The sequence below is a fragment of the Fringilla coelebs genome, assembly GCF_963513975.1.
Source record: "Fringilla coelebs genome assembly, chromosome: 9".
In the NCBI taxonomy this organism is placed as follows: Eukaryota; Metazoa; Chordata; class Aves; order Passeriformes; family Fringillidae; genus Fringilla; species Fringilla coelebs.
This window is the reverse complement of record NC_140067.1, coordinates 24,166,278-24,184,300: the sequence shown is the minus strand read 5'-3', so window position 1 is coordinate 24,184,300 and position 18,023 is coordinate 24,166,278. Positions and strand designations below refer to the sequence as shown.

Sequence of the window (18,023 nt, the reverse complement as noted above, 5' to 3'; positions counted from 1 at the left end):
AAGCCAGTTCACCTCCATTTATTTTTCACCAGCAGCAAGGCTGTGGTTAGAGCTGTTTCCTCCTGGCATCGCTAACTCAGCATTCCGTTGATTCCCACACTTTATCATTCCCCTTTCCTGTTTTTGTACTCACTGCTGCCTTTTGAGGATGCTGAGCAGGGGCAGGATGAAAAATCAAGAGGAGAGCCCTCAGCTTTCTGAACAGCAACCTCAGGAAGCAGAGCATTTAACAAACACACTGGAATGCTGATCTTTAATTTTCAGGTCATTTAGCTAAAAACATGATGTACAGAAAGGAAAAAGTGATGTTCTAACAATCCTGGAGGTTTCAAAAACAACAACTCTGTCCATTCAGAGAATCATACCTAGCACTTCCTCCTCTGTCTATACCTACCACTTCTGTCCCATTCCACACTCTTTAGAAAATTCAGGATGTTTAACAAGAAGTGAACCAGGTTTGACTGCAAACATCTTTCGCCAGGATAACTCTCAAAATTGCCTAAGGGCTTGAGACACTTAGGTGCTTTAACTAATAATTGAACAGGACACTGCATTTTGTATAGCTCTGAGATGGCTCTGAGACCTTTGTCAGTGGTTTTTTTCCCCCACATATACACAGCAAAAAGGATGGATCATTCTGGAGATGAGTCACTACTGAAACAACAGAATAAACTCCTGTGAAATGCTGTGAGGTTTCTGCTTAACGTTCTCCAGCTCCTTTCTGGGATAATTTGGCAAGGCTCTGGCAAACGCTCCTCCCACAGAAATCAAGCAGAGATTTTGTCAGTGAAATTAATCTAGAAGTGCTTAATATTAATTTCAGTCTCCACTTACCTTCTCCTCCCACTTCAAGTTTGCTTCCTCACAAAGCTGACAAAGGAGAATGGAAAGCCACCAGGAGCAGGGTGACTGCTGACACCAAGCCCACAGCCAGGACAGATTTCCACACCCCCAGACAAAGCTCCAGCACATTTGCTACTGCCTGAATATGTACAATGCTACAAGGTGGTTTAGATTTGGCTTCCACTTGTAACAAGTTCAGCAGGAACATCTTTTGGCTAAAGCCAATTAACACAGGTAAAATGGGGAGGGGAGTGAAAGGAAGGGGTAAGTGAGGCCTTGGTGTCAAGCAGTCAGCAGAAAACTCGACCTAAACCCAGAGCTTCCTGCTGCCATGGTCTGCTTGCACATCCACCCACCCTCCCAAAATCCTGACAGACCTGTACACTCTCCTTGGGCACAGGCATCACAGTAATTACTGCCAATCCAATCTGCACACAGATCACTAATTAACTCAGAACACACAGAAGGTACCCAACCCAGAATCACAGATAATGTCCCTGCCTGTCACCAACGCTAATCTCAGGGTCATCAGGGGACACCGGGTGCTTACCTGGACAGCTGTCCTATGCTGCTATCTGCCCCATTGTCTCTGCATGTGTCCTGCTACTCATTCATCCCTATTACCTTCTTATTTATCCCTGTTACCTTCTTACTCATCCCTGTTACCTTCTGGCTCTGCACAGCTCTCTGACAGGAGGGGGCAGCTGGGGGGGACGGGCTCTGCTCCCAGGAACAGGGATGGGACAAGAGGGAATGGCCTCAAGCTGTGCCAGGGAAGGTTTAGACTGGGAATACTGGATTGAATATCAGGGAAAATTTCTTCATTCAAAGGGCAGTCAGGCCCTGGAACAGGCTGCCCAGGGCAGGGATGGAGTCACCATCCCTGGGGGCATTCACAGGACATGTAGATGTGGCACTTGGGGACATGGGTTAGTGCTGGGCTTGGCAGTGCTGGGGGAACAACAGGACTCGATCTTAGAGTGTTTTTGTCCTTTTTAAACTTTAATGACTCCAAAATTGCACTTAAAAGCTCCAATATAGATTATTATTATTATCAATGCTGCAAATATACCTTCAGTTAGGGACACCTGCACCTTTTATTAGAGTTCCTCTGCAGGAACAGGTGCATTCCTACCATCCCTGCTCCCACATCTGCACAGAGGCACTTCAGGAGATTGGACATGGCAAACCCTTTGTTCTTAGGGTCACTGCCCAATCACTTCAGTCATTTTATACTGGAATCTGATGAAGAATAGAATAAACTGCTTTTTTACCATACAAATAATAGTAGGACTAAAAATGTTCTGATTGGCTGTGCATAGCTGAGTAGGCAGAAAACATAAGGAAAAATGCAATCTTAAAAAAAGTGACCAACTCTGCAAATAAATTAATTTTTCTACTGGCTCAAAGAGACTAAATTTAGGGAGTTTCACCAAAACAAATCATTAAGTCTATAAACATGAAAGTGAGTTTTGTCACTAGCAAACATTCATACCCCACAGACACTGAGTAACAGCACACAAGGAACAAGTGCACTCACAGTGTGCTCAAAATTCACCACTTGGATTGGACTGTCAGTCCCTTAACGGATGATGATCCATCATTCCTCAGAGACTGCAGGAACACCAGCACTTCCTTCAGCACTCATTGGAGAGGAAGATGAGAAAGCAATGTAAAAGAAATTAAAGACAGGCAACCCCCCCCCCCCCACTCCAAACCCAACAGAACAGTTGCTCCTTTTCATCAATGGGGAAAGCACTTTACACCTTCATTCCCCTGTGCTGAGCAGCGCTGGTTGGCATTTTTACACCATTTCACAGACAGGAAAGCAAAGGGCAAGTAGCACAGCAGAGGCAAAAGAAAGTTCCACCTTTCCATCCCTCTGCTCTTATGTCCATGGAAGAAACAGGTTTTTTAAATTTTCAAATTTGATGACAAACTTTTATTATATTCCTTTGCTTTCCCAAACTGTTGTTATCCTAAAAGCTCAGCTGGGGATGTAGAGAAACAAAGAAAGAAACAATTCCTTTTTTTAGGAAGCCTTCAGTGGAATCCCCCAATCCTCCCAGCCATCCTACACAGACCCCATAAGCTCACCCAAGACTTTAAAGGTGAGTTGACAGTACAGTTATTCCCAACAACTACATCCAGTCTGTGAAGTCCATTTCATCCTGTACCCAAGGGAAACCAAAAGCAGATACATGGGAAATGGTGTAGGAATACAGAAACCATCAGGTAGTAACACTCCCTCCTACCACAACTCAAGTACAGGGGCAACTCTTCTCTCCTCAAAGAGTAACTAAAGTTGTAGGAAGTGCAAAGCAGCAAGTCAGCATGGACTGACCATCACAGCTGTTGGGCTCTCCTGTCCATTTCCTCGTTCCTTCACTCTTCCCCATCTTGTGAGCTTTGGAAAACAAAACTCCTTGTTGAAAGGCATGACTGCACTTCCCAGAACAACACCTGGTCTCATCTGGGGTCTCCTAGTCCCAGCAGAATACAACTGGTAATGTGGTGAGGGGAAATTTAAGAAGAGGAAATGGGAAATGGTGCCAGTGCTGGAGAGAGGAAACTCCGTAAGAACAGCTTTTTGACTTGGAAGCAAAATTAACCAAGGAATTTCTTAAGCACTTTTTAGAAACACCTTAAAGTTTTAAGCCAATAAAGAAGACCCCCATGGAACAACTTTATGTTGCCTAAGACTTCACAGACAGCACACACATGAGGTTCCCTGCCCAAAACCAGCACTGGAGCTCTCTGTCCTGGAGACGAGGCCCTGCTGCACCAGCTCTGTGCCTTCCCTGCATTACTTCTGCTGACAAGCCAGCTCTTGCTCCTTGGTGTCCTGCCAGGACCTCTCCTGTCAAACATCCCGTGTGCCAGCACAAGTGGCAACATGAAACTGCACGAGAATTGGTGCTGCTCTGGCTTTTGCAGGTCACTGCAACACACCACACAGCACGGGTGGGGACATGAAACAGAAATACCAACGAGCCTCCATCAACAGAGCAGGGCCTTTAACCAGGCAAAGCTACTGCAATCACAAATCTCTGTATTCCCACAGCCAGCTAGTGCTCCCTCTTTCCCAACAGTGTGCCCACAATGAGACTGGTTTCTTCCATCAACCCCATCCCAAGTTCAACAAGTGAAGGCTCACCCATTAAATTTCACCTACACCCTCACTTCTCCCCCCAAAACAGACACTTGATTAGCTACAGTTAAGGTATCACAGTAAAATGGATTTTAATCAAATACAGCTCCTTTTGCTTCTTGTTGCTGTGCTTTGCCTTTTACTTGCTTATCTACTTGTCTGTCTCGCAATCAAATCCCAGAATACAAAGCAGCACCACTGAGAATCAGGGAGCTAACATAAGTGGTGATTATTTTGCTGTAACACCAGTTATCTAAGTGGTTTGTGGTAGAAAGAGAGAAGGTTTAGGGAACAAACAAGGGGTGCAGCCAGAGATCAAAAGAAATAGTGCTCCTAAGTGGAATATTAACATTTCCCTATGGAAGGGATGACAGGAAGATCAGTAAAGCACATTAAGCAGAATCACTGCAGTTCAAAACTGGAATATTTACAAGCTTTTTGGCTGATCTTTAGTTTTTCAAATTGAAGAAAAACCCTGACTGAATCTTTCCTCTTCTGCCTTTCCCATACCTAGTGGTGCTGTTCAGCACAATTCCAGTGACAAATTTTCCGTCTGGATCCAGCCCAACTCTACGTCACCCATTAGAAGAGAAGGGTGCACAATGAAGAAATGCAACACAAAGCCATGGCAGCCTACAGAAATCAGCTCTGGCCCTGAGCACTCACTCCAAGTTTTCATTCATAACACACAGCATATGAAGGATGGGAGAAAGAAGCATTTGATCATTTCTGCCCCTGACCACACACCTTGGGACAGCAATGCAAAGCACACGTGTGCCCTTACACAATGTCCTTTCCAACACCAAGTGCCTCCTTCTGGTTTTGCTAGGCCGTGCCTCAGTTTCTCCTGCTCACGTTTCCAGCCTCATGCCATCAGCTGTTCAGCTCTTCACTTTCCATCTCAGCACTCCACCTTGCCACCACCTTGTTAATTACATTTATGAACATTATACTCCCACTTTCCATGTCATTTTTCTGGTTACTGACACCAGCTCTGGATGGTGACAACCCAAACACAACATGCCCAGGCTCTGCCTTTACCCTAAAATGAAGAGTCAGCCAAAATGAAATACCCAAGGCCAAGCTGGATGAGGCTTGAAGCAACCTGGTCTAGTGGAAGGCGTCCCTGCCATTCCAGGGGTTGGAATGATATAATCTTCAAGGTGCCTTCCAACCCAGGCCATGCTATGAACATCTGTGAAATCTCCCTTGCTGGGCATCATGGTGGCCAACCATTACTCTGAACTTCTTCCCAGAAGTTAATTTTTAATGCATGCTAAGCCCAAGGTATAAAGACTCCAGTCTGTATGAGGTAGGTAGGGACTGCAGAAGGGTGGTGGGAGGTGAAGTTGGGGGACAACCAAACACCAGATGTGCAGAGGAGCCATACACCTTCTAAAGAGGGCAACCAGAAAGACATGTGCTAAACCTCACCTATACAAATTTTCCTATTTGTAAACAAATTAACATAGCCACAATACATGACTGTACTTCTGTCTTCCATGACCAGTGAGTCAGAATTGCTGTTTACAGTGATTAGCAATGCAACCCTGCAGTCCATCAGCACTGCCTTTGCCCTGCAGAGGCAGGTGAAGCTTCAAAAAACATCAGGAAATACGGATGCACACCCCGGCCCCAGGACTGCACTCTGAGCATTAGTACTTGTCAAAGACAGCAAGAGGAAATACTCTCTGTCATAATTCTGACCTTAAAAATAGTATTTGACAAGCAAATCTATTATGAGAACAGAATTAAGATACTGAGGTTCAAGTTGATCAAAGGATTTTGAAAAATAATCCAGATTTCACTCTGGATCAAAAAAAAAAAAAACAAAACCAAACAGAATCACTTCAAAAGCGAGAAAAAGAACCAGTTTTTATTTTTGTGACAGCAAAGCGCAGAACAAGCTCAGAGCCTTACCACAAAGACACTGTGGTGGCTGCAGAGAGCCTGGCTGGGCAACTCTCATCACAGCAGCTCCACAGCCCCCTGGGAAAAAGAGCTGAGGTCTCCCAACTCCCATCCCAGTGCACCATTCCCTACCCCACATCATTTTTCTCCTATTCCAGCAATATCTGGAAGCACATACATTTTCTCCTCCTTATCACAGCCTGTAAAGCTGTTTTACCAGCGCATCCTTGTTCTCTTTTCCCCTTAGTATTCCCTAAAACAAAGCAGCAAACAGGAGAGAAACCAGGGGAACTGCCAAAGACAGATGCAGCACACAGCACTCGTACATTTCCAGGTAGTCACAAACAACTGAAGGTCTAAGGCACTGCCCCTCAGCCCACTGTAATTTCCATCAGTTTTCAATTTAGTCCTAGAGCACCTCGAATCCTTCAACCTACTCAACCTGGTGGCTAATGACCAGGTAAGGATGAGGAACAGGAGACTGGAGACAGCTTCCAACCTCTACCACCAACAGGCATACTCTGCCTTAAGGGCCAAAGTCATTCCCATATTCTGCTTTCCATCACTCCTTTGCCATTTAAATCAAGGCCCAAAACCAGTCCTGCAGTCTGATGATACAGAAAGGTCCGTGCACTCCTCCAGTGCTGGGGTTCTTCTCCCTCAGCATTGGTCAGCATTCCCACAGTCAGCACCACAGCTCAGTCTGCACTTGGAAAAAACCTTATGGATATGGATGCTAGCTCACAGAGCTTGATTTCACTGGCACTGAAGCAGCAGGCTGAAGCTCACATGCTACTTTCATTTTTACACCCAGTCACACTTGGTATTTTGAAAGCAATAAAACCATTTCAACACAAAAATTCAGGCATGTTCATGACACGTTAGGGGAAATGGTAGCAGGTAAGGAATGGAAAATTATAGACAAGGAAAAGAAGAATGGGAAATTGAACACTTAAGAAAGCAGAGACGTCACCAATTTACCAATTCAAAGAATCCACCAGCAAACCAGACAGCACCATCCACCAGGTCGCAACCATGAAACAGAAATCCAGAAGTCTTCAGAGCTGCCTCCACTCTTACTTGCAGTTTTATTCCTGAGGATATTCAGTCACAACCAAGATCAAAAGCAGAGCTGACCCCACACACTTGGAATGCTCACAGATTTTGGGGGATAATATCCTTACGGCATGGTTAATTCACCTGGGATCTTCCCTCCCACCTCTGCCTCTGCCCAGGACTGCATCAAAACTTGCCTCCTGCTTGGCCAGAGACACCTCGGGAAGCAGCTGATGCTGATTGTGGCCAACAACAGCCTGTTTGTGCCTTTTCAAAGCACAGGATGATGAAAAAACGCCCCAGAAAAGAGTTGCTTCTTCTGCATTTGGCTTAGGGCATAAAACATACAGGAACACAACAATTATCCTGGTTATTTACACTCCACTAAAGAGATAAGGGCTGTGACGACAAGAGCGAGCAACTGGGTTCTTCGTGTGCTTTCCCAGGAGAGCAGCAGCTCTTGGGAGAGCAGGGTGGAAGAGAAGAGAGGAGGTATTGCCATCAGTCTCCATCACAGCCAGATCATTCCTGTACCTGAAACGAAGTGTTTCATTTCAAAACCAGGTCTTTAGGTGGGGGGAGGTTTGCACCTTGGGCTTTCTTTAAGAGGGCAGCAGGAGGGAAAAGGCAGCAGTAAAACAACTACTTGCCTTACTCATCACCACAGGAGCAAAGAAATCTGTCCTCATGCACTGGAGGCACTGTAAACCCCAGAAAAACAGGAGCCCTCAACACGGTACACCTAATGAACACCTTCAGTGAACTCCCCCTTGTTTTGTATAGCCTCCCTAGCCCTGTGCTGCTGCCCAACCTGTTCTGCCTACAAAGGAAAGCCAGGGCAGGGCCTGGAAGGGTTTGGACCAATTCTTCCCCAAGCAGCAACATCGTGATGTGCTGATTCTGCCACATTTGCTATTGCTTCAACATCAGCACCTTCAGAAGCCCAAAGCCCCAAGGCTTTGCCCGGCCAATCTTCCCTGACTGGGCAGGAACGCCATCCCAGTCCCACAGCAACAACACCATCCCAACCCCACATCTGCACCAGGACAGCGTTCAGGGCCTGGCTGGGCGCCGACAAGGGGCAGGAAGGGCAATGGCCCTGTCCCCCACCCTGGCAGCTGCTGGGTGGGAAGGACCGGGAGGGAGCCACATTTGCTATTGCTTCAACCTCAGCACCTTCAGAAGCCCAAAGCCCCAAGGCTTTGCCCGGCCAATCTTCCCTGACTGGGCAGGAACACCATCCCAATCCCACATCTGCAGGAGGACGGGAGTCAGGGCCTGGCTGGCGCTGAGGGACACGGGGCGGGAAGGACGATGGCCCTGTCCAGAGCACAGCAGCTAGAGGGTGGGAATGAGCTGGGAGAGAGCCACATTCGCTATTGCTTCAACCTCAGCACCTTCAGAAGCCCAAAGCACCAAGGCTTTGCCCAGCCTATCTTCCCTGAGTGGGCAGGAATCCCAATCCCACGTCTGCACCAGGACGGGAGTCAGGGCCTGGCTGGCACTCCAACACGGGGCAGGGAGGTTGATGGCCCTGTTCCCACCCTGGCAGCTGCTGGGTGGGAAGGACCAGGAGGGAGCCACATTTGCTATTGCTTCAACCTCAGGACCTTCAGAAGCCCAAACCCTGAGGCTTTGCCCAGCCAATCTTCCCTGAATGGGCAGGAACGCCATCCCAATCCCACGTCTGCACCGGAGTCAGGGCCTGGCTGGCGCTGAGGGACACGGGGCGGGAAGGACGATGGCCCTGTCCAGAGCACAGCAGCTAGAGGGTGGGAATGAGCTGGGAGAGAGCCACATTCGCTATTGCTTCAACCTCAGCACCTTCAGAAGGCCAAAGCCCCGAGGCTTTGCCGGGCCAGTCGTCCCTGAGCGGGCAGGAACGCCATCCCAACCCCACATCTGCAGGAGGACGGGAGTGAGGGCCTGGCTGGCCCTGAGGGATATGGGGCAGGAAGGGCGATGGCCCCGTCCCCACCCCGGGGTGGGAAGGACCGGGAGGGAGCCGGGGCACAGCCCTAACTCCCAGCTAAGTTGGGCGGCTGAATCAGCGCGGGTGGACAGCGATTTACTGCTGACACAGAGCTGCAATAAATCACCACCTTTCTGGAGCAAGCAGGAAGTTGCAGGGGTGACTTAGTCATCCTCCATCCTGACGCCATTCCAGGAGCAGAGCCACATTCGTCGCCCGGCTTTGGGCTGCGCCCGTGGCCCAAAAATAGCTTTTAAGCCAAATCCTGCAGTCATCATTCAAAGCTGAAACCCTTTTATTTACACTCAGCAAGAACTCATGTATGTTTTTGACGATGCTGAGAGTAACCAGTGCTTAAATTATTTGCTTAGCAAAGGAGTCTATTTAACTACAAGTTACACCAAGTATGCAATGTTTTCTGACCCACATAGAAGCTAATAATTTGCATTTTATGGAACCACTTTGCATAGACAACCCATCTTAATGGCCACAGCTTACTGTACAAGAATTAATAATTGAAAAGCAACTCGTCAGCACTGTTATTTGCGTTACAGGTAACTCACAAACCTCATTACACTGTAGCATTAAATTTCCAATGACCTTCTGGAAAGCTGCTCACTCTGAGAGTCTTTTTTTAAGACCCGATCTCTCAGAATGCCAAACAATTGCAGAGAAAGTATCTGACAGCTACCAAGAGGCTGTGGGAAAGGCCAGGCAAAACACCCTGTCAGAAATGTATCAGCCTGATCCCCCCCTTTGGCTGAAGAATTGACTTTGACTTCATCAAACCCCCCTCCCTCCAGCCAGTCACTTGACCACGCTTCTCTCACAAATTTCTGCCTTAATGCCAGATTAATCCTACTTCATCCAGTCCCCAGACATCTAAGAAGCTCCAGCCCTTTTTCTCTCAAATCATTGGCTTCCAAACTATTTCTGTTGCAGCACCCAAGCGTTTGCTGCGGATGAAAGAAGGCTCAGAGACTAGCACAGAAGTGTAAAGGCAAACAAAAATTACATGGCAAAGCCTGGGATTTCCATAGTCTTAGGGAAATTAGGTCCCCTGAATCCCACGGCAACTCTGAGAAGAGTCGAGTGCATAATTTTCCATTATGCTTGTAAAAAATCCCCAAATAAATGTACAACTAAATGCAGCTTCACGAGGCTGAGCGTTTCTTATTCTCCTAAACGTTCTTACTAAGCCTGAGGTCTTTTACTCCATGTTTTAAGGGCTGATATTTCAGAAAACAGCTCAGAATGGTAGTTCCAGGAGAACCAAGCTCAGGGCCCTGTTGTTGGGGAAGAGCAGCAGAGCAGCCCCACATTTGGAGCTGCCTGTCCCGCTGACAGAGGCTCTGTGCTGGCATCACAGTCACTCCTCGCTGTGACGTCTTTGCTCAGGGCTGTGCCCCTATGCAATCTGCTCCAGAACATGCTCACTGACTCTTGCCATCCCCAAAGCTCCTCTGGCATGTTTCTGCCGACTGAAGCAGGAAGATTTGGGGCAGCCAGGGGCTGGTTTATCTCTGTGTGAATGCCTGCGGGTGTAATTTGTGCAGCTCTCCCAAACAAAACATTTTTACTGCCATAGCAAAGGCGAACTTGCCCAAATCCAATTTGTTTGGTACTTAATTAGCATCTCTGCTGCAATGCTGGAGACAAAAGAAGGAAGCATTCCCCTCCTCCCATGAGCATCAGGACTTTTTAATCTCAAAGATACACCTTATCCAACATGACCAAAGCAGAAACAATACAGCTCCCTCTTACTATTAAACAGAGATCATCTCAGGAGCTTGTTCATCACGAGGTTTTGATTTTAATTTCAACAGCCCTGGCTGATAGACTCCCACACCTGAAAACTAGGGGATAATTTAAAAACATAAATCATGAGGAAAAACAATTATACCCATTAGAGCTTTGAGTGGTAAAAAGAATAGAGATGGGATTAGAAAACCCTGGCTGGCTTTCCTTTCACCCACTAATAAAACAATTCCCTGAAGTACACGCAGGAGTTTCTCCTCTCCACATTTCTGTGGCAGATGAAGGGGAGAGCCAGATGTGCTCCCCTGGATTCACAGTCTGGCTTATTCAGCAGCTTCAGCTCTGCTATTTCAGATTCCTGCAAAAATAAAGGCTCGGAAGGGAAAGCTGAGCCCCTGGGCATCCACCAGACCACAACTACTGCACGCACATAGGCTGCACTGGGAGGAGAGGAGCAGCAGCCTGTCCTTCAGCATCACATGGCTGGCCACGCTGAGCAGCCCAAACCACAGGCTGAAATTCAGAGAACGCCCTGGAGCCGGGCACAGCCACCGCTAACAAAAGAGCAGCTCCCGCACACTGTCAGTGCATTTACTGCAGTCAGCCTGCCTGTGCATTTACTGCATGTCAGCCGTGCTCCCTTCAATATGCAGCTGGGGTGAGCAGGCCTGTAGATGAAATGAAGCAGCAGGATCCAAAGTGGATATTGCCAGAACAGAGAAACATCTTAGTCATCCCTCAAAGTTGAAGCAGAAATGGGCTTACAGCCCATTACCAGCCCTTAGAAAGACAGCATTTGTTTTGGTTTACCAGCCGATTCTTCCCTCAGACTGTTTTCCACTGGAGAAGTGCAAATGTCTGCTACTCTGAGCTTTACTGAATAGCAATTTAAAAGGAATTCTTCAAACAGAGGTGAACTTCAAGAACTTCAAGAAGCCTGCTTCCCCAGGAACAGCACACCAACATCATGAACGTGCACAGGGCATGGAAAATGCTGCTGCCGCTGTAAGAAAGGGAATACGAGCAACGTGTTCCTTCCTCTGTGTCTTCCTGCAAAAACAGCCTCCCTGCCCAATATCCAAAATTGCACAGGCTCCACAAATCTAATTAGCCATGACTCCAAAAGGCAGAGCTCTAAGTGCATAAACATTAACGTTGTTTTGCTTTTATTAATAGAATCTTGGGACAGGATGAGATAAAAATCCTAAGGAGGAAAGTCTAAGAAGTAAGCACCCCCCTCCCCAAGAAAAGAGCTGTCTTTGTGTGAATAAACTGGACAACCTAGATAAACTTTTCCGTGTTTATTATAAAAGCACAAGTTCACCAAGGTCCTTTTATGTCCTGATGTATGAAATTATTCCAGCTATATATAATTTCACAGAGTCAAAGGGGTGAGGCTATGGTAGTATTTATAGATACATTCAGGGCTAGAATTTTGGTTAGCAGCAACATTTTTATGGCCTCAACACCTAACACACTTTTGGGAAAATGCCCACCTGTATATATAGATCCTGGGAAATTTTCCCTATTAAATATATATTTCAAGTGAACTTGCTCTTTATCTTTTTCCAAACTTGACAGATAAAGCCTGTGCTTTTCTCTTAGAGATACAGAGACAGAAGGAGAAGAACCTGAGGCCACTTTAATAGCAAGAGGAAGGTCTCTAAGCCCATCCTGAGGATTTCAGACATGTTCGCTGGTTTCATTTTTTTATTCTTCAAAATGGGGCCTCAGATTTCCTAAGCACATGCTACACATTAAGACATGAATCTCTGTAAACAACTCAAAACACCAAGAGACAGACAGGGCTCCACAAAATAAGAGGAAGAATCATTTTCTCTCATTCAGGTAACAAATGAGGAGCTCACAATGGTTTAAAAACCTCTTTCTCCAAACTTCTAACCCAGAGGCCTGTGTAAAATCTGCTCAGGACTGGATCAATACTGCAGTTAAATCACTTGGCACTGGCATCTCTTCACTCCAGAATTACCTTCCTTTGAAGCAAGCAACAGCAGACATGCAGGCAAGGGATGCTGTTAGATTAACACTGCTCCAGAGATCTTATCCATATCCATATACTGTTGTTTTGTATAGCATCATTATGTAAGCCACTCTATTTTTAAAACAAAACCTTTGTCTGGTCAGTCTCTACTATTATCCCACCCGTAAACCATCAGGCTGAAATTCCACCCACTTTAATCATAAGTTTACAGGCTTAAGGGTAGAAAAGTAGTAGAAATTACAAGATCAAGAATTTCTATTTGCTTTAGAAACATGAAAATTCTACCCTTTTTTATCAACAGGATTTCAGAAGCCACCACAATAAGGGCACTGCCCAGGCTTCCCAGAGAGGAGGCACAGCCCCAAGGCTGCCAGAGCTCCAGGAGTGTTTGAACAATGCTCCCAGGGATGCACAGAGTGGGACTAGAGGGGTATCTGTGCCGGGACAGGGTTGGACTCCGTGATCCTGACAGGTCCCTTCCAGCTCAGGATACTCTTTCTATGATTCTGAATAAATTACCAACCTTTGAAGAGCTTATTTTAATAAACCAAACACAACTTTGCCACCAGCATCCGAAGTTTGTGACCCAGAGGGCTCCTGTAACCCAGACAGACTCCTGAACCACCAGCACAAAAACAAATACTGCAGGTCAATTCACAGCCAAAGAAGCCTGCTTCGCTGCCTCACAAAGAAAAAACAGAATTTAAACCACAACTTTGTTACCACCCATCTATTCTTGAAATGTTAGAGCATGGTGTGGTGGAAGCCAACCTATAGAACAGTTCAGGGACTGAGTTACTGCTTTATCTGCATCATGCAGCACTTAGTGGAATCTGTATTACTTAACTTCAAGCTCTTTATTACAACTTTTAAATTCTGTTCTCTGCATTCTTACGCATGCCCTAAAATGTTGCACCAGATCCCTTGCTAAGATTTACCTTGGTAAATCTTCCAACAATGTTGCTGAAGTTGCTCCTTGGCTTGCAGCAACTCTTTTGTCATCTGAGCATTTCTGAGTCAAGACTCACCCCAATCTATGTCAAGGATGCACAGCTGCAGAAATCACTTCTTGTATTTGAACATTTTTTGGCATGCAGTCACCTAAATATGACAGCCATAATGGTACCTATGCATGAAATGTGACTGCAAACAGGGCTGGGATTATACCTCACTGCAAATATAAAGCAGTTATCTTCACTCGCCTTGTAAGATCAATTAGCAACCCCACATACAGTTAATGTCTGTGTGAAAATCTAAAAAGAAATATATTCTTCTAGAATTAAGATAAAATTACATGGACTTCAAATGGCAAACTGTAAAATGAAAATATAAAATCCTTTTCAAACCGGGCAATTATACCAGAAGTTCACCAGCACTGGAGGTTGTGAACACTAATGCCATGAAGTTTTTCAAAACTAATTAAGAGATTTTTTTAGAGAAGACAATCCATCAGCAGCTATTAAACACAGTTTAATTCCTCCCTGGAGCTGCCAGCCCAAAGGTCTCCTAGAGTGGTGACTGCTACAAGGGTTTAGCAGGAGGACAACTTCACTGTTCCAGTTTTTCTGTGCACCTGGGAGTGGTCCCATCAGAAGAGCTACCGAGCCAGACAGACTTCTAGTCTGACAGAGAATAACTGCTCTTACCTCATTCACAAGATTGAAGATGACAAGAGAGTAACCTGTTAATAAATCAGAGCTGAAGTAAACTTGTACCAGTAAAAGAAATAGTCTTAACACGACTGACTGCATATCACATTCCACACTGCCTCCTCTGAACATCCTACAACACAGCCTTAATAGTGTTACCTATTCCCTGAAGTACCTCTTTAGATTCAGCATACCCAAAATGTGCTTGTGTACATTTATCACAAATGTTATACAGCACACAGAGTAGACAGTAGCACCGTGACAGACATTTGCAAGTGCCTTTGAAACCCCTTTGCAATTACATACCTGCTTATATAGAATTAAACACAGTCAGCAAGGAAATAAGTAACAACAACAATAATAATAAACTCTTTCCAGAGTATTTCTGGGCATGTATTCAAAATGTAGCCCTGGTACATCCCCTGCTAGAGGATGAAAAAGCAGCACCCTCGAGGGTCCCTTATCGTTCCCTGAATGAGGGGAAGATTGGAAAGCTCAGGCTCCACACCAACACAAAGGCCTCTGGAAAACTGACTGCAGGAGTTGCTTACTCCTCATTTCCCCCAAACATTTGATACCATCACACGCTGTATTTTCAGAAGTTGCCCCGAAGGTAATTCTGGAGTGAAGAGATGCCAGTGCAGCTGCAGACGGGGGTCCCAGCACACACCTATGGAGAGGTCAGTGCTGACCAACACCTCCCTCCCCTCCCCACGTCCCAGCCTGCCCTTTCCCTCTCAGCTCCTGCCACCTCCAGCACGGCGGTGATGCCTGTGCCGAGCTTTGCCCGCACGTCATCACCTGCTCGCTGAGCAGATTCAGGGAGACAAGCCCTGAGAACCTCTCCTGCAGCAATGCCACCTCCACAACAGAGACAAGAAACAGCCAACTAATAATGGACCGGTTGAGGGGCTGCCAGCTCCAGCAAACACAGCTGGAATTGTATTTTTTGTTTAATTCAGGAAGCTTCCAGTTGAGCATCGGTCATCTTGCTTGACCCAACCGCTGGACTGCAGTAACCCAGAGCCTGCACAGCACCCCAGGCACCAGCGGCTGCGCACAAAGACTTTCCACAAGGCCTTGGGTTGTCAACTAAATGAAGCCAAAAGTAAGTTTGCCCATGCATGCAGGCAGCACCTAAGGCGCTGCAGAAGCTCCTGGAGCACTGACAATCGACAGTAAGTACATCGTAATCCCAAAGAGATTGCTGAAAATTTGTTTAGTACATTACTGTGTCCACTCATTGTATTTCCATCCAGTATATGCAACACGCCAAGTGCAGATCTGCCCGATGTAAACAGCTGCCCTAATCCACGCTGTTCTATAGATCGTGTTTACCCAAAGCTGAATGATCATTTCAACCTTTGTTAATCTGATTGCATAACAAACCACAGCAGCCCGAAATAACCAAGCTGCTCTCTCTGGCACACATTAGTTGAAATCAGTCATTTCAGCACCCCGCTTCTTCTGAGAAACGGAACAGACCAGATCATGGAGAAAGAAGAAAACAAACCGAGTACCTGGCCACTGCTTTTGCAGCCAACCACCAGACACATCGCAGCACGCAGATGCCACGGGGCACATTCGCACCTGGAGCGGGCTGGGAGCACAAGGCAAAGCAAAACGTTCTCAAGCCCTGAGCTCCACTGCGCAACTGAAGCACAATCTGCTGGAGCTCACTCACAGCTCGGGCGCAGGCTCGCGAGCAAACTACACAGCGTGGATTTCCAAAACATGAAATTGCACGTATATAAACAAAGGCTGTAATTTACACAGCAAGATCCTATGAAAGCTTATCTAGCAGATGACATCACACCCATAAATTACAACTTAAAGCACCTGTGCCAAACTGCTCCCACCCCAAAATGAACGTGATTAATATCATCTGCTCATCCATGCCCATGCCTCTTGGGAATAAACACACATGAAGTACCTCCCAAGACAGAGTAGCATTTAAAGATTCTTCAGACAATGAGAAGATTTATAATTATTATTGCATTGCATCATCACAAAGCCTTAAACAAATCAAGCTGCCTCATCATATGACACCTAAGATAATACAAGGTTAAACAGCATCAAGCAGTATTGGTTAACTTCACTTGTACGGAAGGGCAAATACCCCCAGCCCCTGGGCACGGGGATCTTCAGCCTCACAGCTATTATTAAACAGCAAGTTAGACAAGCAAAATCAAAACACACAGATTTCTTTGAACAGGCCCAGAATGAGAATCTTTCCATCGAAATCCAACCAACCGGAGTGTAGGGAAAGTGAAGGGCAGGCGAAGAGGGAAATGAATAAGGTGAGGGATCTCTCAGCTTTAGTTCACTGGTCCATGATCAGCTTGGGAGAAATCAAGAGGCGGTATCAGGAGCTAACATTACACTGCCTATTGATCACAGCCAGCTTTCCACAGCACACAACAGAATTCCTCCCCTGGACTGACGATAGCCGAGGAGGTTGCCTTATGGCACAACTGGCAGACAAGACAGGCATTAGCCGACTCTCTAACCATAACACGCCTGAATACCGTTGTAAGGCAAAACCAGCCAAGTATCTCCGCTCCAGGCATAAATATCTACTCCTCCGAGTCCGCAGCTACCCACAAATAATTGCTAATTATCGCCGTGCCCCCACGCTCCGCCCGCGCCGGGGCACTGCCCCCGCAGCAGGCCCTGCGCCGGGAGCGGAGCGGCTCCGCCGGCTCTGTCCGCGCCAGCTGGGTCCGTGCCGTCTCCATCACGCTCTGCCCGCACCGAATCCCCATTTCTGCGCGTTATTACCAATCTGACATCACCCCAGAGCAAGCACAGTCTGACATCTACAGTTAACTCGGCGATGGTGTAAGTGCCGCCCGGCGCACGAGCGCTCGCTGTTGCAATACGTTGCTGCCGAGCATCGAAAAAGAACGTAAATAGGCACAGATATCGACACACAGCTATACGTACAAAACCCGCCGGAGAGCGGCTCGCAGGGCTCGCTCCCGCCCCGGCCGTGGAGCCGCAGCCGAGCCCCCCGGTGGCGACGGCCCCGGCCCGACAGCGCCAGGGGGGCTCCGAGCCGCCCACCCGCAGCCATTTCCCCGCCGCGGCCGCGGGTCCGGCGCTCCCGGCGAGCCCGCTCCGCACAAAGCCCGCCGGGCCATGAATAAAACATCGCCCGGAGGCGGCGGCGAGGGAGGGGGGGATACGAGAAATAAGGGAATGGAAAGGGGAGCGGGGGAGCGGCCCCGCGGAGGATGGGGGGGGCTCCTCCCGGCCCCTGACCCGCGCTGCCCCGGCCCCGGGCGCTCACCTCGGCAGCCGCGCTCGGAGCGGCTCCCCCGCGCCGGAACGGGCGGCGGGCGCGGGCGGCTGCGGCTCCCGGGCGGTGTGCGGCGGCGGCGGGGAGCGGAGCAGAGCCGAGCTGAGCCGAGCCGAGCGGCCTGTCGGGGAGCGGGCGGGGCGGGGCGGGGCGGAGCGGGGCCGTCACCGCGGGGAGGAGCCGCCCGCCCGCCCGCCGGGTCCCCGCGGGCTGCGGGAGTACCGCGAGTGCTCATCCCGCACTTGGATCCTGGGGTACCGGCACTGCTCATCCCGCACTTGGATCCTGGGGTACCTGCACCGCTCATCCCGCACACAGATCCCGGGGTACCGCACCGCTCATCCCGCACACAGATCCCGGGGTACCGCACCGCTCATCCC

General features: G+C 47.9%; 1 protein-coding gene across 1 annotated transcript in view; it reads right to left on the bottom strand.

Annotated features, from left to right (window-relative positions):
* Positions 1–17,773, bottom strand: part of LOC311157145 (uncharacterized protein C1orf21) — a 103,588-nt gene extending 85,815 nt beyond the window's left edge. Inside the window, exon 1 of the mRNA XM_084211571.1 lies at positions 17,635–17,773. The gene's annotated coding sequence lies outside the window, so the exon portion shown is untranslated. The remainder of the gene's footprint in view (positions 1–17,634) is intronic.
* Positions 17,774–18,023: the final 250 nt, after the last annotated feature.